General features: G+C 42.3%; 1 protein-coding gene across 1 annotated transcript in view; it reads left to right on the forward strand.

Annotated features, from left to right (window-relative positions):
• Positions 1–19,318, forward strand: part of adcy9 (adenylate cyclase 9) — a 131,297-nt gene that overhangs the window by 91,465 nt on the left and 20,514 nt on the right. The window lies entirely within an intron of this gene.

The following is a 19,318-nucleotide window of genomic DNA, read 5'->3' on the forward strand; positions in this document are numbered from 1 at the left end:
AATTCCAGGACAAAATGGCTATATGTACCCATAGAACACAGTTCAGTCTATTTAGCCCATGATGCTGTGCCGACCTTTTAACATTCTCTAAGCTCTCAATCTGATCTTGCCCTTCCACATAGCCCTTCATTTTTCTGTAATCCATGTGCCCATCTGAGTTTCTTAAATGCCCGTCATACATCTGCCTTTACTACCAATCCCAGCAGTGTGTTTCATGTATTCACCACTCTGTGTAAGGAACTACCTCTGACATCCCCTCATACGTTTCTCCAATCACCTTAAAATTATGCCTCCTTATATTAGTCATTTTCACCCTGGGGAAACAGGCACTGGCTGTCCACTCAATCTTCGCTTTTTATCCTCTTGTTCTCCTCTGTCAAGTGACCTCTCATCCTCCTTTGCTTTAAAGAGAAAAGCCCTAGCTTGCTCAACCTATCTTTATATGACATACCCGTAGGAATTACTCTTTCTTGGATCTTTGCAAGGCAGTGAAAATCAAAAAAAAAAAAAAAAATCTCCCAGATGCTGGGAATCTGGGGCTTCTTGGTAGTGAGGCAGTTAGCATGATACAATCACAACTCAGGGCATCCGAGTTCTGAGTTCAATTCCAACGCTCTAAGTAGTTTGTCCGTCCTCCCCGTGAACACATGGGTTTCCTCTGGGTGCTCCGGTTTCCTCACGCAGTCCAAAGGGGTACTGATTGTAAATTGTCCTGTGATTAGGCGACGGTTTAAAAGGTGGGTTGCTGGGTGGTGCAGCTTGTTCCACACTGTATCTTTAAATAGAAAAGCTGAAACAACTCAGCTCATGTCACATCCCTGTTTTACAACTGGATGTCTGATGCAGCCTGATCTGAGTTTTTTGTTCAAAAGGTTTTATCAAAGTACATATGTCACCATATACAACCCTGAGATTCATTTTCTTGCTGGCATGCACAGTAAATCCAAGAAACACAATAGAATCAATGAAAGACTGCACCCAACAGGATGGAGAAACAACCAATGTGCAAAAAACAAATCGTACAAATGCAAAAAACCCCACAATAAATAAATAAATAAACAATAAATATTGAAGACATGAGCTGAATCCTTGAAAGTGACTCCATAGGTTGTGGGAACCGTTCAGTGTTGGGGTGAATGAAGTTATCCCCTGTGGTTCAGGAGTTTGATGGTTGAGTAATAACTGTTCCTGAGCAAATGTGTTGTAATTTCCAATTTTTATTTTAAGGCCAGATCTTGTGCTGATCTGAAACCGGGTTTTGGAAGAACTTCTGGAAGGAAGCAGTGTCATCTTCATCTGTCATTTTTAACTAATCAGGATCTAAATGTCCAGCCGAACACTGGATGAGATAGGACACTAATCAAGCTTGTTCTTCCAAGAACTAATTTTATGTACTTTTCTAGATTATGTTAAGTGTTAGAGGCAGAACCCTTCACCTCATAGCTCCAGGCATTGTGTTTCATATCTCCAACATATGAGGTGAAAGATTCTGTGAATTAATTTTCCTTAACACCAGTTACCTTGAGCTATGACATCTAGCTAGTAAACCACTTGACTAAGGGAAATTAGGCCTTCGTATTCATCCCGGAACATAAGAGCATTAAGCCTGCCTTGCCATTGTAAAGAGATGAAAGATTAGTTTTGTCACATGCACAACAAAACATACAGTGAGATGGATTGAGCTGGGGGCAGCCTGCAATTGTCGCCATGTTCTGGCAGCAACATAGCATGCCATTCAGCCTGATCATGGTGAATCTGCCCCAGGCTTCGTCTCTTGGGTCCGTTCCCCATAAAACTTAATTCCCTGATCTTTCAAATATTTATCTATTTTAAGTATTATAAATGTGCTTGGACTTGGTGGGCCATAAGGTCCATTTCTCTGTGTATGATTCTGAGAAATAACACCAGTGAACTAGCCTCTACAACCTACCAAAGTAGAGAATTTGAGGTTAACAGTACTTAGCAAGGAGTTTTTGTTAAATTTATAGATAACAATTAAATTCCCTTTGGCCTTCCCTGTTCCTTAGCCTACACTCGGTGACCACTTCATCAGGTACCCCATGTACACCTCATTAATGCAAATATCTAATCAGCCAATCATGTGGCAGCAACTCAATGAATAAAAGCATGCAGACATGGTCAAGAGGTTCAGTTGTTCAAACTAAACATCAGAATGTGGAAGAAATATGATCTAAGTGACTTTGACCATGGAATAATTGTTGGTGCCAGATGGGGTGGTTTAAGTGTCTCAGAAACTGGGGACTACTGTGCATGAAAATTCCAGGAAATCAACAGAGTTTACAGAGAATCATGCGAGAAACAAGAAGTGTGTAGTGAATGGCAATTCTGTGGGCAAAAATGCTTTATTAATGAGAGAGCTCAGAGGAGAGTGACCAGACTGGTTCAAGCTGACAGGAAGGCTTCAGTAGCTCAAATAACCATATGGTTACAACGGTAGTGTGTGGAAGAGCATCTTTGAACACACAGCACATTGAATCTTGAAGTGGCTGGGCTGAGCAGCAGAAGATCACAATGGGTTCTTAATAAAGTGACCACTGAATAGAAACATAGAAAATAGGTGCAGGAGTAGGCCATTCGGCCCTTCAAGCCTGCACCGCCATTCAGTATGATCATGGCTGATCATCCAACTCAGAATGTATATCCCTGACTCTCTAGAGTGGATCTTTGACTGCGACAGGACAAGTTATAGTAGTGAATAAGGAATTGATAAATACTGAATTGAATTGACTATTGCAATAGCATGTACAACAGGATAGTCAATATAACATAGAAATAAAATTGTGTCAGCATAAGTTAATCAGTCTAATAGCTTGGTGGAAGAAGCTGTCACGGAACCTGTTGGTCCTGGCTTTAATGCTGTGATACCGTTTCCTGGATGGTAACAGCTGGAATAGTTTGTGGTTGCAGTGACTAGGGTCCCCAGTAATCCTTCAGGCCCCTTTTACACACCTGTCCTTAAAAATATCCTGAATCATGGGGCGTTCACATCTACAGATGCGCTGGGTTGTCCGCACCACTCTCTGCAGAGTCCTGTGATTGATGGAAGTACAGTTCCCATATGTGAGATCCTCAGTGATGTGTATGTTGAGGAACTTGAAGCTGTTCATTCTCTCAACCCCAGATCCATTGATGTCAATAGGGGTTAGACTGTCTCCATTCCTCCTGTAATCCACAACCAGCTCCTTTGTTTTTGCGATATTGAGGGCAAGGTTTTTTTCTTGACACCACCGTATCTTTCTTCAGAGGAGAATTTTGTGGGAATAGTGATCAGTAAATGCAGAGTAACAAGTAGCTGAAAGAAGCCAGTATTTAAAAAAAAATTTGAGCTGAAAATTCCCCAGTACCCAATGACCTAATCCCAATTTTTGGAAATTTCTAACATGGTTCACATCGATTGGAAGATAGCAAATATAATCCTGCTATTTAAGAAGGGAGGGAAAGAGAAAATTGAGATAAGTTAGCCTAATTGTTGTTGATAGGAAAAACGTTAGAATATATTATTCAGGAAATGTAACAGAGTACTTACAAAATAATAGTATTGCAGAGAGTCGGTATGGATTAAGGGAAAACAATAAACTCTGCTTATTCAGATGGGAGCAGGCTCTATTCAGCAGGCGGATGACAGCATCTTCGACAAAATGGAGCTGGTCGAGGGCTGATCTGATCAGGGGTCGCGATGAGTCAGTCCAGCCTCTTTAGGGTCTTCATGATGTGTTGAGGTCAGGACTAATGGATAGTAGTCATTCAAGACGTTGGGTTGCCCCTTCTTGGATACTGGGACCATACATGATGATTTCCACACAGTCAGGACCCTTTCCAGGCTGAGACTCAAATTGAAAATGTGCTGGAGAACTCCACGCAGCTGCTCAGCACACTCCTTCAGGATCTGAGTTTCACACCATCTGGTCCCAATGCTTCCCCAGAGCCCTTCTCACCACCTTAGTGGTGAAGGTGAGTCCATGATGACTGGGGAGTTGGTGAACGGTGGGGCTGAGGGTGATGAGGATCGGGACGATAGCATTTGTTATGTGGTAGACTGTACGCTATAAATGTCCTATTCCTATTTGCATCATCTTGAAGTTGTCATGATTAAATTCCATCTGCCAGTGCTCTGTCCAACTTCCCACCTGGTCTGCATCCTGCTAAATCCTTGAGCAACCTTCCTCATGTCTCAGGTTCGGTCAACAGCATTCTGAAGTGGGGGGAGGGTACCAATGGCATTGGCAGGAAAATGGAGGCAGTCCTGAAAAGAGAGTATAGGGAGTTGGTAGAAAGTTGAAAAGCTGAAACTCCAGGGTAGTAATTCCTGGATTGTTGCCTGTACCCGATGCCAATGCAGGCAAGAATAAGATGATTTGGCAGATGAACGAGTGGCTGAGGAATTGGTGCATGGGTCAGGGTTTCAGATTTCTGGATCATTGGGATCTCCTCTGGTGGAAGTATGACCTGTACAAAAAGTTTGTTTTACACCTGAACCCGAGGTGTTACAATAGTCATGGGGGATTTTCATATGCGGGTAGATTGGTGAAAATCAGGTTGGTGCTGGATCCCAAGAGGGAATTTGTGGAATGCCTATGAGATGGCCTATTAGAGCAGTTGAACTCACAAGAGAAATGGCATTTCTGGAATGGGTATTGTGTAATGAGCCAGATTTGATTGGGAAGCTTAAGGTAAAGGAAGCCTTAAGAGAAAATGATCATAATATGATAGAATTCACCCTGCAATTTGAGAGGAAGTAGATAAAGTGAGATATATCAGTATTCTTGTTGAATAAATGAAACTGCAGAGACGTGAGTGAGGAGCTGGCCAAAGTTGATTAGATGGGACACTAGCAGGGATGATGGTAGAACAGCAATGGCTGGAATTTATGAGGACAATATGAAGGGCACAGGATAGATACATCCCAAAGATGACATCATATTCGAAAAGGATGACGCAACTGTGGCTGACAAGGGTAGTCTAACAAGGCATAAAAGGAAAAGAGAGGGCATATAAAATGGCAGTAATTAGTGGGAAGTTAGAGATTGGAAAGCTTTTAAAAAGGCAATTAAAAAGCCATTAGGAGAGAGAAGATGAAATATGAATGCAAGCTAACCAAATTAGAAAAAGGATACAAAAAGTTTTTTCAGATATATTAATAGTAAAAGAGAGACAAGATATCCCAAGGATGCATCCTGGAAGATGAGCATGCCTTCGAGGTTTCAAATTCTTGCACCTATGTGGACGGAAGATTCTAAGCCAGTGCTGCTAACTGAAGCGTCATGGGACAAAACGGAACAGCAGATCAGTTGTCAGAGGCTCTGTACTTGGCAAATATCTCGCACACGCACCCCACCCCCCACCCCCTCGCTGTCACCACCTCCCAGCTGTATCAAAGGTAGTGATGAGAGACTGAAAATTTGGCTGAGTTGTGTAATAACAACAACCTTTCACTCAATGTCAATAAGACCATGGAACCGATTGTAGACTTCAGGAGAGGGAAACCAGAGGTCCATGAGCCAGCAATCATTGGAGGATCAGAGTTGGAGAAGGCCAGTTACTTTAAATTCCTGGGTATCGCTATCTCAGAGGACCTGTCCCAGGCCCATCGTATAAATATAATTGCAAAGAAACAACGACAGTGCCTCTTACTTCCTCAGGAGCAAAGATTTGGCATGTCATTAAAAGCCTTGGCAAACTTTTATAGATTTGTGGTGGAAAGTGTGCTGACTGGCTGCATTACAGCCTGGTATAGGAACACCAGTGATTTTGAGTGGAAAAACACCAGTGGTAGTGGATTCGTCCCAGTACATCACAGGTAAAGTCCTCCCACCCATTAAGCACATCTATACAAAATGCTGCCGTAGAAAAACAGCATCCATCATCAAAGATCCTCACAACCCAGGTCATGCTCTTTTCTTGCTGCTGCCGTCAGGCAGAACGTACAAGTGTCTCGGGACTCCACCACCAGGTTCAAGAACAGTTGCTAATTCTCATCCGTTAGGCTCTTGAACAAGAGGGATAGCTACACTCATTCTATTTCTGGTGTTCCCACAACCCATGGTCTCACTTTAAGACCTCTTTATCTTGTTATTTAATGCTCATTATATATTGCTATTTATTTATACAGTTTGTTGTCCATCGATCCTGATTACAGTTACTGTTCTATAGGTTTGCTAAGTATGCCTGCAGAGAAAGAATCTAAGGGGTGTATGTGGTGACATGTATGTAGTCTGATAATAAATTTTACTTTGAACTTTCTTTTTTGAAATGGACACCATTGGGCTGGTGCATTTAAAAAAAATTACAGAGGACAGTGATTGTGCTGCCCTCTACTGACGCACAAATAGAATTTAAACACAGGAAATTCTGCAGATGCTGGAAATCCAGAGCAATACACAAAATGCTGGAGGAACTCAGCAGATCAGGCAGCATCAATGGCAAGAAATAAACAGTCGACGTTTAAAGTCGACAGTTAATACATTTTAAAATTGTTTCAACTGAAATGTCTTTATACAACTTATTCACAATAAATAATTTTATTTTGGGTATCTGGGTATCAGAGCATCACTGGCACATCTCCTGGACTTATTGTTCATTGCTAGTCATCTTTCAGAAGGTCGTGGTGAGCCTCAGTCTCAAATGGAAAAGGTGTCCCTACAGTGTTATTCGATAGACTGTTGCAAGATTGAGAAGCAGACACGATGAAAGGCTAACTTTTGTATTTACAAAGTGGTGTTTGATTTGGAGGTGGTAGTGTTCCCGTGCATCTGCTACTCTTTTTGACAGGTTTGATAGATTCTGTTGGAGTAGCCAAGTGACATCCATCGGTTTTGTTAATGGTGTACACTGCAGCAATTTAGCACCAGTGATGGAAGAAATAAGTGTTTGGCACTCCATCCACTGTCCACTCAAGTGGGCTGCTTTACTGTGGATGGTGTTGAGCATCTTGAACGTTGCTGGAGTTGCATTCAGCCAGGCAAGTGGAGAGGGTAGAAGAGAAAGATGAATGACTCTGCCACTGTGGATGGTAGTTGTCAGCATATGCTTGAGTGTTATCTTGATCTTGCTGCACCAAGTATGGGTATATATACACTGATGAGCTGTAGATGGGATTGAACATCAGAGTCCATCCCTGTTCTGTACGTTATGATTGAAGGAACGTCATTGATGAAGGTTGTGTTTAGTACACCAGCCTACGCAACTTCTACAGTGATGTCCTGGGACTGAGATGATTGACCTCCAACTATTGCACTTATCTTGTGTGTAATGCTTGACACCTCCCACTGGAGTGTTTTCTCATTCGATGTTGAGGGCAGTCGCTCCCCCCGCCTCAGGATTTTATTCATACATCACAGAAATGCGTCCTTCAGTCCACAACGTCCGTACAAACTGGGGGAAAATGCTTACACTAACCTCATTTTATTTTCCTCATCCACTTCATGTTGAAGTTCAAGTTTATTGTCATTTTCACCACACACATGTATACTGTCAAATGAAATGTTTCTTTGGAATAAAGTGCACAGCACGTTACATATAACTTGCACACAACACAAAGTAATATAGCCACAAATAAATTAATAAATAACAAGGTGTGTGAACAACACAATTTAAAAGCAAACAGTATAACGCTACTGGTACTTTGAAAGTGGTGAGACCTGTGTGTTGGCAGGGAATTCATGACATGGAAGAAGCTGTCCTTCATCCTAACTGCCTTGTCCTAATGCTACGGTACCTCCTGCCTAATGGTAGGTGGTCAAAGAAATCTCAACACTCTCCAAATGATTTACAATGGCCAGTTAACCCAAGAGTCTCTGGGTTTATGGGATGTGGGAGGAGATCCATGCGGTCACAAGGAGAACAGGCAAATTCTACATAGATGTCTGTGTGGATCTTCTGTCATGGTAGACGTGAGGCAAGAGTGCGCCTGCTGTTGTGAGGGTTGATTTATAAATGCACACCAATTTAGAGACAATCAGTGCCATTTTGAGTTGCAGAGTTTGATTTCTGTTGATGGCAGTTTTAGTTCTATAGGAGGTGGTTTAATATTCGCTGGGATACAACTTTCTGTCATAGTCCTTGGCCCAAATACACATTTGTCTCACTTGAGTAAAACTGTCCACTTATTTGAGAGTTTTTGTTTATCAATTACAGCTTTGTGCCTTTTGATTTTAAAATCTGCACGATGATCATCAAGACATGTAATCAGCAAATAACACGAGATATTGGCACTGTGCATCATTTAAAGTTACATTAATTAGTCAATTCTGATATCTTGTACTGTCTTTATTCTTAAATTAGAACTACAGAAGTTTATCTGTTAATTTCAGTTTTGAATTTTGAGACCTTGTGAAAAATTTGGAGCGGGTGGTCTGTATAATGGTATGTGTGAGAAAGTAATTAGAAATGTGAAATGCTTTGGAACAGCCAGAGGATGTGAAATAAGTGTGGAGGAGCTGCTGCTTCCTGGTTTGTAAGTAGATTGGTTACTTCTCCTGTGTTTATAATCGCACAAGATTGGGAGAGTATAAATTTTTTTCTTACTATTTGTTTAATGAATCTTCAGTTCTTTTGGATTTATGCACCAAATTTGTTTGTGCCTGATCCTTAACACTTCGTATGATCTATGCAGATTACAGCAGATAGTTGAAAATTGCAGAATCATTTGTATTTCACCACAATCTGTAACCTCGTATTCCTTACTCCACCACGATCAGGTGTCCAGTGCAACCCATGTTCAACAAGGAGATCAGAAGGGCATGCTTGGGAGTATTACCAGGCCGATCTAAAAGCTGAGATCTCAAGCTGCTGCAGTATGAGTGTCATGGAATTGTTATAATATAGGGGAAAGGTACTTGGCTCATCCATTCCACACTAGCGTTCAGTTGAGCAGTCTAATCACTCCCTGCTCCTCTCCTGTGGCCCTGCAGGTCATTTTCTTTAAAATCTGTACTCTGTTCTATTCCATTTTGACAGTCCTGATTGACTGTTTTCACCACCCTTGTAGGTAATTAGTTAAAGTCAAAGTAATGTCTGTAATTTTGTTTACCTAAACAAGATATTCTGCAGATTTTAGAACTCCCAAGTAATGTTGAAGGAACCTAGCAGTTCAGGCAGCATCTTATGGATAGGAATAAAGAGTCAACATTTCTGGCCTAGACCTGATGAAGGATCTTTGTCCAAAACATTGATTATTCCTTTGCTTAGATACTGCTTGACCTGCTGAGTTCCTCCTGCATTTGGTGTGTGTTGTTTACTGGTGTTTTTCTGAAGGCTTCTTTTCTCTTTTACTCGATTCTGTGCCTCTTGACCTTGAGCTATTCGCCAATAAGATCAGCTTCCATTTACCATATTAATTGATCCAGACTTTGTGCATTTCAGTCAGATTGCAACACTCTGGAGAGTTAGGCCAGCTTCACCACTGAAATCTCATATCACTGAATCCATTCCTGTAAATTCTTCTTTACTCTCTCTAGACTTCCACATTATTTCTAAACTGTGGCAGTGAGAATTAGATACAATAGTCCAGTTATGGCTTGGATTATAAAATTTAAACTAAATTTCTAAAATCCATTCAGTGTGTTCTACCGCTTTCAGAGACTTGTACATAATTATACGAGGGATGATTGATAAGTTCGTGTGACCTAGGGTAGAAGGGTTCAATTTTAGAAAACCTAGCGCATTTATTTTTCAACATAGTCCCCTCCTACATGTACACACTTAGTCCAGCAGTTGTGGAGCATACGGATCCCTCCTTTGTAGAAGTGGTCCACAGCAGGGTGATTGATAAGTTTGTGGCCTAATGTAGGAGGAGGTGAGTTATTAACTTCAAACTTTCTGCATTATCATTCAGAGTTGAACTGTACATGCATGTAACGAGAGCGTCTTGGACCTCCAGGTGGTCCCCAGCAGGGGTGATTGATAAGTTTGTGGCCTTGGGTACAAAGAGATGAGTTATACAGCTCTTTTTACATGCACGAGTAGTTCAACTCTTTGAGTGAAAATGCAGAAAGTTTGAAGTTAATAACTCATCTCCTTCTACCTTAGGTCACGGACTTATCAATCACCCCTGCTGTGGACCACCTCTGGAGGTCCAAGACACCGACCTCTACAAAGAAGGGATCCGTATGCTCCACGACTGCTGGACTAAGTGTGTAAATGTAGGAAAAATAAATGTGCTAGGTTTTCTAAAATGGACTCTGTCAACTGTAGGCCACGAACTTATCAATCACCCCCCTGTACTTGGTCCCTCTGTTCCTGCATAGTATCCAGCCATTTTATTTATATTATGTAGCTCTTTCTATCCAAATGTCTCATTTTACATAATTGTTTCATCTGCCTGTCTGCACATTTTTCCAGCACTTTTATTGCTTGTTGTTATCAAGATATTTTATCCAGAGCACCAATATGCAAATATTAATATATAATCCGAGGCAGAGGCCCTGCCTAAGGTGGTTAGAAAAATGAACATGTCTGACTTGAGGAGAAATCAGTTAATATTCATTTCTCATGAACAGAACTCTTCCATAACCCAATGGCTGCTTAGGCATTTTCCAAATTAGCTGCCCCCACTATTAACAGATCAGAGCAAAGCTCTGCAAGCCCCAGATTATCCAGTGATGAAGAATGACAGGCAGTTAAGCTATTCATTAGATATGGAGATTTGAAGAATATCCCAAACTACTGTAGTGGAGGCCAGTGCATGCAATGATCTATTTTTCATACAACATTCAACCTATTGAGTCAATGATGGATCAAGTTCCATTCCTCTACATATCCCTGTCAACCATTTTCTCACACGCATACCTATGTTGGCCATAATTCAAAGCAGCAAATTGATCTACCAACCAGCATCTTTGAGTTGTAAGAGGAAACTAGAGGACCCAGGGAAACATGTATTTAGAAGTTATTCAAACTCATGGGTTAGGGTTAAACTCTGATCTCTGGAGCTATGCAGCAAATGAAAGCCAAAGACGAGGATGAAATGTTTTCAGCACTCTTCAAAAACTGAATGGTTCCTCTTGGTTCAGTCACCAAGGATGTTCTTCACTTAAGTCAGTTTGTACCATGTGAAAGTGAAATTGGCACAACTGAACATGGCATTGTCTTTGGAAGATCTTAGCATGCAAGTTTGCCTCATCCCTGGTCATTGAATCGTACAAGGGAAGATTGTTGTGCTTGTTGGAGGTCATTATTCCTTCCGTCACATGTTCCAAATTGGGGATGATTCCTGATGATTAAGTTCAGCTCCATCAGCAGCAGCTCAGAAAATGAAACCAGCCGTACTGCACACAGTAGGTATTGGGTTTTTATGTGACAAGTAACATTCATGCTCCATAAATACCAGGCACTACATCCAACAAGAATAATCAATCATGTCCCTTGACATTCAAGATTCAAGATTGTTTAATGTCATTTCCAGACCACAAGTGGGTAGCAGAGCAAAATTGTTACTCCAGATCCAATGCAATAAAAAAACACAATAAGATAGAGAACATGATAATTAAAGAAAACAATTAATATTAATACACGAGATAGCTTATATACATATATTGTGTGTCCATAAAGTGGCACTAGGTACAGAAGTGTCTGTACATAAGTGATCCTGACAGGAAATTATGAAGTAGTGGGGGTGGGGTGGTTTAGTGGGTGGACATGTTGATCAGCCTTACTGTACTGCTGGTGGTACTGACATGGATGTCATTACTTAAATCACTGGGCTTAATTGTGTAACACACTAGTCAGCAACTTTATTGTCTGAAAAAGGAGGAAGGGTAAAGGCAAGGAATTATGGACCAATAAGCTTCACAGAGTCATACGGCATTGATACAGGCCATCAGTCCACCACGTCCAGTCTGACCACTGGGCACCCATTCAGGTTACTCATATCTTCCAGAGCTTGCCCATTCCTCTATGCCCAGGTGATTCCAAGTGTCCACCTACATGCTTATGTGCAGTCAGCGACTCTATTTCTCAGCTGTGTATTGGCCACTTGCTGGGTGATCCCCCTCAGATCCCTTCTAAAACTCTTGCCCTTAGCCTAAATCAATTTCCTCTAGCTTTGGCTACCTCTGATATGAACATAGAACATGGAACAGTACAGCACAGTACAGGCCCTTCAGACCACAATGTTGTGCCGACCCTTAAACCCTGCCTCCCACATAACCCCCCCCCACCTTAAACTCCTCCGTATACCTGTCTAGCAGTCTCTTAAACTTCACTAGTGTATCTGCCTCCACTGCTGACTCAGGCAGTGCATTCCACACACCAACCACTCTGAGTAAAAAAACCTTCCTCTAATATCCCCCCTTGAATTTCCCACCCCTAACATTAAAGCCACGTCCTCTTGTATTGAGCAGTGGTGCCCTGGGGAAGAGGCGCTGGCTGTCCACTCTATCTGTTCCTCTTAATATCTTGTATACCTCTATCATGTCTCCTCTCATCCTCCTCCTCCCCAGAGAGTAAAGCCCAAGCTCCCTTAATCTCTGATCATAATCCATATTCTCTAAACCAGGCAGCATCCTGGTAAATCTCCTCTGTACCCTTTCCAATGCTTCTGCATCCTTCCTATAGTGAGGCGACCAAAAATGGACACAGTACTCCAAATGTGGCCTAACCAGAGTTTTATAGAGCTGCATCATTACATCGTGACTCTTAAACTCTATCCCTCGACTTATGAAAGCTATAACACCCCATAAGCTTTCTTAACTACCCTATCCACCTGTGAGGCAACTTTCAGGGATCTGTGGCCATGTATCCCCAGATCCCTCTGCTCCTCCACACTTCCAAGTATCCTGCCATTTACTTTGTACTCTGCCTTGGAGTTTGTCCTTCCAAAGTATACCACCTCACACTTCTCCGGATTAAACTCCATCTGCCACTTCTCAGCCCTCTTCTGCATCCTGTCAATGTCTCTCTGCATTCTTCGACAATCCTCTTCGCTATGCACAACACCATCAACCTTTGTGTCGTCTGCAAACTTGCCAACCCATTCTTCTACCCCCACTTCCAGGTGGTTAATAAAAATCACAAAAAGTAGAGGTCCCAGAACCGATCCTTGTGAGACACCAGTAGTCACAATCCTCCAATCCAATGTACTCCCTTCACCACGACCCTCTGCTTTCTGCAGGCAAGCCAATTCTGAATCCACCTGGCCAAACTTCCCTGGATCCCATGCCTTCTGACTTTCTGAATAGGCCTACCGTGTGGAACCTTGTCAAATGCCTTGCTAAGATCCATGTAGATCACACCCACTGCACTACCCTCATCTATCTGCCTGGTCACCTCCTCAAAGAACTTGTTAGACACCTCCTCAGGCTTGTTAGACACGATCTGCCCTTCACAAAGCCATGCTGACTGTCCCTGATCAGACCATGATTCTCTAAATGCCCATAGATCCTATCTCTAAGAATCTTTTCCAACAGCTTTCCCTCCACAGATGTAAGGCTTACTGGTCTATAATTACCCGGACTAATTCTACTACCTTTTTTGAACAAAGGGACAACATTTGCCTCCCTCCAATCCTCCGGCACCATTCCCGTGGATGACAAGAGCTTAAAATCCTAGCCAGAGGCTCAGCAATCTCTTCCCTCGCCTCATGGAGCAGCCTGGGGAATATTCCATCAGGCCCTGGGGACTTATCTGTCTTAATGTATTTTAATAACTCCAACACCACCTGTCCCTTAATATCAACATGCTCCAGAACATCAACCTCACTCATATTGTCCTCAGCGTCATCAAGTTCCCTCTCATTGGTGAATACCGAAGAGAAGTATTCCTTGAGGATCTTGCTCACTTCCACAGCCTCCAGGCACGTCTTCCCACCTTTATCTCTAATCGGTCCTACCATCACTCCTGTCATCCTTTTATTCTTCACATAATTGAAGAATGCCTTGGGGTTTTCCTTTACCCTACTCGCCAAGGCCTTCTCATGCCCCCTTCTTGCTCTCCTCAGCTCCTCCTTAAACTCCTTTCTTGCTACCCTATATTCCTCAATAGACCCATCTGATCCTTGCTTCCTAAACCTCATGTATGCTGCCTTCTTTCTCCTGACTAGATTCTCCACCTCACTTGTTACCCATGGTTCCTTCACCCTACCATTCTTTATCTTCCTCACCAGGCCAAATTTATCCCTAACATCCTGCAAGAGATCTCTAAATATCGACCACATGGCCATAGTACGTTTCCCTGCAAAAACATCATCCCAGTTCACACCTGCAAGTTCTAGCCTTATAGCCTCACAATTTGCCCTTCCCCAATTAAAAATTTTCCTGTCCTCTCTGATTCTGTCCTTTTTCACGATAATGTTAAAGGCCAGGGAGCGATGGTCACTGTCCCCCAGATGCTCACCCACTGAGAGATCTGTGACCTGACTCGGTTCATTACCTAATACTAGATCTAGTATGGCATTCCCCCTAGTCGGCCTGTCAACATACTGTGACAGGAATCTGTCCTGGACACACTTAACAAACTCTGCCCCGTCTAAACCATTAGAACTAATCAGGTGCCAATCAATAATGGGGAAATTAAAGTCACCCGTGATAACAACCCTGTTATTTTTTGCACCTTTCCAAAATCTGCCTCCCAATCTGCTCCTTGGTATCTTTGCTGCTACCAGAGGGCCTATGGAATACTCCCAGTAGAGTAACTGCTCCCTTCCTGTTCCTGACTTCCACCCATATTGACTCAAAAGAGGATCCTGCTACATTACCCGCCCTTTCTATAGCTGTAATAGTATCCCTGACCAGTAATGCCTTCCCTTTCCCCACCTCTCTATCCCTTTTAAAGCACTGAAATCCAGGAATATTGAGAATCCATTCTTGCCCTGGTGCCAACCAAGTATCTGTAATGGCCACTACATCATAATTCCATGTATGTATCCAAGCTCTCAGTTCATCATCTTTGTTCCTGATGCTTCTTGCACTGAAGTACATGCACTTTAGCCCTTCTACTTTACTACCTTCACACTCTTTATTTTGTTTCTCTTCCTCAAAGCCTCTTTATATGTTAGATCTGGCTTTACTCCATGCACTATACTTGCAGTTTTTGCATGACCTTTATCCTCCTCCACCTCACTATCTGCTTTAACACTCTGGTTCCCCTCCCCCTGCAAATCTAGTTTAAATCTCCTGGAGCAGCACTAGCAAACCTTCCCACAAGGGTGTTAGTTATGGGGGGGGGGGGGAAGAAGTTTTCTGTAGTCTACCTTACCCATATTCTAAACTCTATATGCTGTATATCAATCATATTTCCGCTTATCCTCTTCTGCTCCAAAGAGAGACTCTTAAGTCTCACCTCATAACCAAAAAATCAACATCCTGGTGAATCTTCTGTGCACATTCTCCACTAACTTCTCTTTCGAATAATGCAAGAAATGCTAGAATCTGTAATAACCAAAGACTTGGAGAGCAATGGGATTGAGCAAAGTCACCATAAATTTTTTGGGGATGTATCTAGTAGAATATCAGTGCATATGATCTGAAGGCTTTCTAAAATCTTGAATAAAAGTTTAATGTGCAAAATTAAAGTACTTGGCTTTGGGTAATAAACTGAATTGACATAGGAAACAGTAGGAATAAGTGGGCTTTTTATCCAGGCCTTGGGAAGAGGAACAGCAAGGTGGTAAATGGGCAGATGCATGGCAGGTGCTGTTTAACACAGACAAATGTGAGGTTCTCCATTTTGGTTATAAAAATTAGTTCTCAAATGATAAATTGAAAGGGCAAGTGCAATTAGATTAGGGTGTCCTCATGCAACACTTGCTGAATGCAAGCAGTTAGGAAGGCAAAAGATATATTGGCCTTCATTGCAAGGGAATTTGCATAAAAAAGCAGGGATATCTTGCAGATCTATATGGTCTTGGGTTAGACATGATCTGAAGCTTTGTGTGCAGTTTTAGTTTCTATCTAAGGGAGGACTTTCTTGCCTTGGAGGGAACACAAAGGTTTACTGGACTCGTTCCTGGGATGGCAGGAGAAAGAGGACTACTAATGGGAGCTTGAGAGAATGAGAAGTGGTGTCACAGAAATCAGTGAAGTTCTACAGGATTAGATACAGGAGGATATTCCCACAGGCTGGAGAGTCCCGAGTCAGGGTCATAGCCCCAGAGTACAGACTAATCCATTGGCAATAAAACAAGCCCTTTGACGCAACTCATCCACACCAACCAAGTGCCTGCTTAAGCTAGTCCTATTTGCCTGTGTTTATTCTGTATCCTTCTGACCCTTTCCAACCATGTACTTATCCAAATGTCTTAAGGCATAGTAATTTTACCCACTTACTCTGGCAGCTCATTCTACATACCCACCGCAGATGAGAAGGTTGTCCCACAAGTTAACTTCAAATCTTTCTTCTTTCAACTTAATCTATGCCCTGTTCTAGACTCCCCTACTCTTGGGGGTGGGGGAAGAGGCTGTGATCATACACCTTATCTATGCCCTTCATGATTATATATACCTCAATAATGTCACCCCTTGCCCCTCTGTGCTGCAGGTGCAAAAAGGCACAGCCTGTCCATTTTTTCCCTTGGAACTTGAGCCCTCGAGTCGCAGTCATCTTGTGAATCCTTTCTGAACCCTCTCCTGCTTAATGCCATAATACTTATAGCCATGTGACCAGATGTGTGCATACAGTATTCCATTGTCTCATACAGTTGTATTTGGAGCCAAGGAAAGTAGAATTTTCTTCACCCGGTGGGTGATGAACCTATGAAATTCTCTGCCATAGTAGGATGTGGAGGTTTTGGAGAGGGTGCAGAGCAGGTTTACCAGAATGCTGCATGGATTAGTGCATTAAGGAGAGGTTAGACATATTCTGGTTTATGTATTTTTATTCATTGAGATAACAACATGGAACAGGCCCATCTGGCCCAACGACCTTCATTGCCAAGCAACCCACTTATTTAACCCTAGCCTAATCACAGGACAGTTTACAATGACCAATTAACCTAGTAATGTCTTTGGACTGTGGGAGGAAACCCACATGGTCACAGGAAGGACGACAGAACTTCTTACAGAAGAGATTGGAATTGAACTCTTGAGCTCTGGCCCAAGCTGTAGTAATGTTATGTAAACCACTATGCTACCATGGCACCCCCTTTTTGTTTTCTCTAGAGCGGCAGAGGTTTTTTGAAATGTATAAGAATATGAGAGGCATAGGTAGGGTAGACAGTAATTATCTTTTTCCCAGGGTTGAGATGCCTAAATACTAAAGGGCATGGATTTAAGAGGGGGTTAGTTCAAAGGAGATGGTCATTCTACAGATTGGTAGGTGCCTGGAATGCACTGCCAAGGGTGGTGGATATGGAGCAAATAGTTATAGAGCACTATAGTACAGAAACAGCCTGACAGCCGTCTGCCTAGCTTTTAATCTGTCTAGTTCCATACTTTAGAGACAGCGCTTAAATAGACATGTGAATGTGCAGAGGGTAGAAGGATATGGACATTGTGTAGGTAGTTAGTTTAGTTATGTGTTTAATTGCTAGTTTAATTAGTTCAGCACAACTTTGTGGGTGGAAGGCCTATTTTCTATATTGTTCCATGTTCTATAAATATATTGAAGGAGGAGGTAAATATAGTTCCCAATGCTTAAAAAGATCAAGGAATATGAGGAGAGGATGATCGGGCTTGAATGTTGAATGGTGGTGGAGGAAGGCCAAATGATCCATTAATTTCAATGTTTCTACAGATTTTCACCAAAAGGACATCAGATGTTTAGGAAGCTGGCTCACCAACAACCACTTCGTTGGCCACAACCCTAACTTCTGAGGCCCTGTTGGAGATACTTGTGATACAATTAGAAATGTACAATAAAAGCTGATTGTGCATGTGAAGTCCACATCCCAAGAATTAGATTAAAAACACCACGAAAGGTTGCAGAGATGCTGTGATAAAGCTTCCCCCCCCCCCCCCCAATATGTGGAATTATTTCCCAATGCCTCATTTTAAATTGGGGAATTGCCATTGCTCTCCAGGTCGTAGGCTGTACAAAACGAGGGCTTGTCCTTTAATAACTCACACAATTGTTCATGGTGTTAGAAGTGAAACTGCGTAAATGAGCTCTATTTTACAGCTCTGTTGTCAAGCAAAGTTCCACAGCTACCTTTCTCATGATTTATTTGCTTTACTCTTCCTAATCTGACTATTCTATGGCAAGCTCTTCCTATTATTTTGAGTTTTCTATGTATTAGTCAGCTTCTTATTCCAGCCCAATGAGACCACGCTGCCCATTTACACCACGTGACTAATTAACCTGCTAACCTGTTCGTGTTTGGAATGTTGGAGGAAACCTGAGCACCCAGAGGAAACCCACACGGTCACAGGGAAAACGTACAAACTCCTTACCTGTGGCATCTGTGTAGACAAGGAATACAGTACTGTGCAAAAGTTTTAGGCACGTATTTATAGCCAGGGTTACCAAAGACTTTTGCACAGTTCTATATTTGTCAACGTGAAGCAGAGAGCAAGTTTGTAAATCTGGTGGGAGTAAAGGATGTTGGGAATGGCAACAGTGGAGTGCAGCTGGAGTGCTGTGGGACAGGTGACAGAGGAGTGCCAGGGGTGGGGTTAATGCGGGTGCAGCCACACCTAGCTCTGAGATACCAGGCAACGACATTTGATTCCAAACGATTAGTTTATTGATCATTACAAAATGTGTCTCTGATGCTTCTTGCTCCCTCACTGTTCCCACTTTCAGTCCACAATAGAGACTCATATCAGAATCATGTTTATCGTCACTCACATATGGTATGAAATTTGTTTTTTTTTGTGGCAGCAATACAGTACAATACAACACCTAAAATTACTACAATACTGTGCAAAAGTCTTAGGCATCCTAGCTATATATATGTGTCTAAGTTTTTTACATAGTACTAGATAGAAACATTCTTTTTAGTGCAGTTTTCCAGGATGAATTAGAAGTGTTTACAACTGAGCTGCATTGAACACAGACGATGAGAGGCTTGGGAAGGGACAGTGCTGAAGAGTACATGGACATGACAAAATGTGGTATTTAACTGTAGGGTTTACATCTGTTCGAAGTAGGCTGCCATGGGTTTATTGCGGTCACTCTCCAGAAGTGGCTGCGTGACCTTGGCTTCACTAGAAGAGAGATCAAGCCTACCAGCAGGGCTGTAGCTGACGCAGCAGAGAAAGGATCAGCATGGGTGTGGACCAAGTATGTCCAGAGGGGCAGATAGTCAGACAGTGTATACATATCTTGCAAACCCTTCAGTAGTTGCATAGACACCTGGAGAGCAGACTATCTGTTGGATGGAAGTGACCAACAACTCTGATAGAGGCAGATGCCAAGTTTTTAAGCT

The sequence above is a fragment of the Mobula hypostoma genome, chromosome 9 (assembly GCF_963921235.1).
Source record: "Mobula hypostoma chromosome 9, sMobHyp1.1, whole genome shotgun sequence".
NCBI lineage: Eukaryota > Metazoa > Chordata > Chondrichthyes > Myliobatiformes > Myliobatidae > Mobula > Mobula hypostoma.